This window comes from Carassius carassius, chromosome 36, assembly GCF_963082965.1.
Source record: "Carassius carassius chromosome 36, fCarCar2.1, whole genome shotgun sequence".
NCBI lineage: Eukaryota > Metazoa > Chordata > Actinopteri > Cypriniformes > Cyprinidae > Carassius > Carassius carassius.
This window is the reverse complement of record NC_081790.1, coordinates 18,137,041-18,141,565: the sequence shown is the minus strand read 5'-3', so window position 1 is coordinate 18,141,565 and position 4,525 is coordinate 18,137,041. Positions and strand designations below refer to the sequence as shown.

General features: G+C 35.2%; 1 non-coding gene across 1 annotated transcript; it reads left to right on the top strand.

Annotated features, from left to right (window-relative positions):
* Positions 1 to 338: 338 nt before the first annotated feature.
* On the top strand, positions 339 to 411 carry trnav-aac (transfer RNA valine (anticodon AAC)). Its single transcript has one exon. It is a non-coding gene; the product is annotated as a tRNA-Val (tRNA).
* The last annotated feature ends 4,114 nt before the right edge of the window (positions 412 to 4,525 follow it).

Here is a 4,525-nt window from a genome sequence, read left to right as displayed (position 1 = left end):
AGTGAGTGTTAGTGTTTCACTTTTTGTGAGAAGAAAGCACCCCTAAAACAACTTCTGAAAGTGAGTGGTAGTGTTTTAGTCTAGCATTGCATAAAATGCCATTTTAACATTAATGTAATCATTTTAACATGAGTTTAGGAACTGAATAATAATGATAAAAACTGGTTAGTATTTACTCTATGAATTCAACATGCATTGATTCTTATTTAAGCCACAAAAGTTGTTCAGATAAGAGCATCGAGTAATTTTTTTCTTTGTCTTTTTTTTCTTTGTTGAGGCACAACATTGAGATAACACATAATACCCATAATCCTTTACCAGAGTGCAGGAGTTTCAGAGTTTCCGTAGTGTAGTGGTTATCACGTTCGCCTAACACGCGAAAGGTCCCCGGTTCGAAACCGGGCGGAAACAGCCTTTTCTTCCCCCCACTTCTCAAAATACTAATCACACTAAAAAAAATCCAGTTAAATACATAAACTTTTCAACAAAACATCAACAGGTAACATAAAAACCCATTTTCACTCTATGCCTATCCAAATTTTTTATAAATAAATCATTAAATATACATTTTTGTCACTAAAAATTTAACTAGGACAACAATCAGGTATTATCTTTAAAAAGAAAGAAAGAAAGAAAGAAAGAAAGAAAGAAAGAAAGAAAGAAAGAAATTGGACACAGTTGGGACTTCTATATGAACACAGACCAGGACTTTTATTCTGAAATCACCATTGGTACTGCAGAACAAGGAAAAATATTTTCATGCTAAAGGCTTCATACTACACCTGCATGTAATCCAAAAATGCCTGGTTTTAACCACAGGGATGATCACGTAAATGTTACATTTATGTGGCATGTATGTGATCTAATGTTGCCTCAATATATGTTTAGAGATTTACAGATTTCAGCTGCATCTCTGTATGAAGCTAATAAAGCAGTTAATTCTGTTCTTTGGTAAAAGGTTTATTCAAACTACGTTTATATTATAAAAATCTGTTTCAGGGTAAACATTTGGAAATGTTTCATGGCTATTAGCTTTGTATCAGTGGCTTTGGCTCTATTTTGAGAATTCATTCACTCATACTTCTATAGAGTGTTTCAGTATTTTGTCATTCCTATTACATATTCACTCACGATTATGCTGATTTTAATATTGATGATAGTCTTACTGGAACATTAAATGGCTGATGCAAACTAAAGCGAAACTCAGCTAAATATACAGGTGTATCTCAATAAATTAGAATGTCATGGAAAAGTTCATTTATTTCAATTATTCAACTCAAATTGTGAAACTCATGTATTAAATAAATGCAAATGGACTGAAGCAGTTTAAGCCTTTGGTTCTTTTAATTGTGATGATTTTGGCTCACGTTTAACAAAAATTCACCAATTCACTTCTCAACAAATTAGAATACTGCATTTTTTGGTCTCTTGTTTCTCATTTTCCTCTTGACAATATTCCATAGATTCTCTCTGGAGCTCAGGTCAGGTGAGTTTACTGGCCAGTCAAGCACACCAACACCATGGTCATTTAACCAACTTTTGGTGCTTTTGGCAGTGTGGGCAGGTGCCAAATCCTGCTGGAATCCTGCTTGGCATTAATTTAATACTCCAACTTAAATTAAAACCGAACATGTACTTCTGACTACCAAATTGTGCTTCTAATGTAAAAACAGGAAAATGGGAGCAGCGTAAACAATCAAATTAGGGCTGTAGCTATCGAATATTTTAGTAATCGAGTATTCTACCAAAAATTCCATCGATTAATCGAGTAATCGGATAAATGTGTTTTTGCTTAAAGGGACAATAAGTAACTTTTTAGGTATTTTATTATCTAAAATCAATATTTTTATTCATAAATATGCCCTCAATGGTGTACAAATACCTATGCCAATGTTTAAACTAATCCTCGTAAATGAAGAATTTATTATCTTTATATACATGGGACGGGTAGGTCGACGGAGGCTTCCATGTAGTTCCGCCATCTTGCAAAACTATAATAGCAGAGAGGGACAAAAAGTACTTAGCCAACGCGTTTCCACAACGCGTTTTCGGTCAGAGCCAGAAACGCAGGTGCAGAGCAGTGAGAGGCGCTTGAAACTGCACCGGCAAGTTTAAAAGTCTGGATTGCATTCTTATTATGGACCATACATATGCCGCGCCACAGGAGAAGAAAATATTGTCGCCAAAACGAAGTGCTATTAGAAGACATCCTGTCAAAGCTTTTTGGTACATATCGCCTACCGTAGATGCAACGCGCATTTGAAAAAGCGAGGCGCTGGAGAGCAAAATTAGTTTGAATGCAAAATACAATTTCACCACTAGATGGGAGTAATTCCTACTTACAGCCCCTTTAATTAAAGTGCAATATTAATTATGCGAGAGAAAATAAGACTCCCGGGTCTCTTAAAATGAACAACTAAGTTTCCTTTTTTAGAAAAAAAATATTTTTATTTTTTAAATGCATACATCAAAAATAAACATTTAATTATTACCCATTGTTTCTCTGTCTGTACTTGTACTGTGAACAATGACAATAAAGTTGACAGATGAATTAAGTGCATTTAAGTGCCATTCGGTTGGGGTTTAAAATAAAGCATTTTCTGAGATGAACATTAAACATTAAACACATAAAACATTAATTTAATTTATCTTTTAATTATTGAAAATTAAGCAAACTTAACTTTTTGGTAAACAAAGGGGATTTACTATTAAAAATAAGACATGGAAGAAATGTTGTGTGATTAAACCTTTAAAAAAATAATGTTTGATTTTTTTTTTGTAGTAGGCTATTCTGTTGAACAATAGTCTTTAACCGGACTTTTATTTTGACGGGTTGGCGTACCTTTACAGCTCTGTGTATGTGATGTGACGCTAGTTTTACTCAAATCAAACGGTCAAATGCTCATGAAGTGACCATCAGAGCAGTTCTGGAGATGTTGTTCATGTGTTCACGTCCTCATTTAGTAAGACAGCACGCGCGCTTCAGTGTGTGTGACAAAGGAAGTCGCGCTTCTGCACAGAAACACGCAGAACATGCAGGATTCATATTTAAATAGACTGTTCCGGCTTAATATTTACAGATATTAGTCCATATCGTTATTTGATGTAAGTGCAATGACCTATTTTTTATTAATTCATTCAAAATGTGGCAAATTCCGTGCCATTCCGCGTTAAACTGTAAATTCCATTTTCATGACTGGATTCCGCGATTCCATCTGCCTTTTCTGCATCACGGAAATCATAGGGCCCTAGTTGTGGTATCTTGCAATGGACACTCCACGATGTTCTCTTTACATTTGCACGCGCCCTCAAATCAAAACACTGCTGACTCCTTGCAGTATGTGATTTCGGACGCAGGGCTTGTGTCTCCTTCCGCTTTGTGGGTGACGTAAATGTGTTTTGTCACATTAAAATAAAACATTGCGAAAGATCCTGACGTGTGTTTTAAAATGAATTAAAAGAGGCTTCGAGGCAGAGGAATTTGCCTCGATCATTTTTTGTAATCGAGTTACTCGAGTTATTCGAGGAATCGTTTCAGCCCTAAATCAAATACATGTTATCCAATCAGCTTACCTTATCTTTTGCGGTCAAAACTGACTGAATCCACACAATGTAATAGGAAGCCTGCTCAATATGCTGCTTTAGCAAATCGTGCTACTGTTCAATGTACCTTTAAAGTAGATCTTAACTTAACAATAGCAAGAAGAGCAAGTACTGACATGGCCTAAAATCAATTTAAACGCTCTTCGATAAAGACACTCTGTGCGTGGGACTGTTTTTATGTTTAAGATACAAGCAAGAATGCAAATTTCCCTGAATATCCAAAAGATAATATTAAGTGAACATTTTCATTTTAAATGTAGCCTACATTTTAAACAGAATATTGTGATGTTTGTTTTATTTTGCAATGAAATAATAGTTACAAAGAAACTCGGCTCCAAGCAACATAACAGTGGTGTTTCATTAGTGAACGAATCTGCAGCTTTGAACGATTTGGAGAGTCAGTGATAAATAACCCCATGAAAGAATGAATGACACGACACCTGCCTCATTAGACAGTGACTTGCCGCCACCTACTGGTGGTTTTAGTTTTAAGTATCATTTTGATTTGCCATCATTTATTGCTTTATTATATTAATGATATTTAATAATATTTGCCTCTATAAAAAGGAAAAAAAAATGTACCTGTAAATCAATTTAAGGGGCAAATACTGTCCTGTAATAGAAAAGGTGTGACTGTGGTCAAAGTGGAATTGAGAGGGTATGCAGAAGTATGTTAAATGCCCCAGGGAGTATGTCGCTGTAAAAAGCTTGAGAACCACTGTGCTAGAACACTTGTCTTTGTTTTAATTAAAAAAAAAGCTGTTGTTTACACTGCAAAGATAGTTCTATCAATCATAACGGACACGGGCCTAATTTGACAGCAAGACTCACCCGTTACAAAAGGGTTTACAGATTGAGTGGCACATTAGAAATAGAGGTCTCTCCTTCAGGTTATGTTAACAGTAGCCACACTGAAATGAGT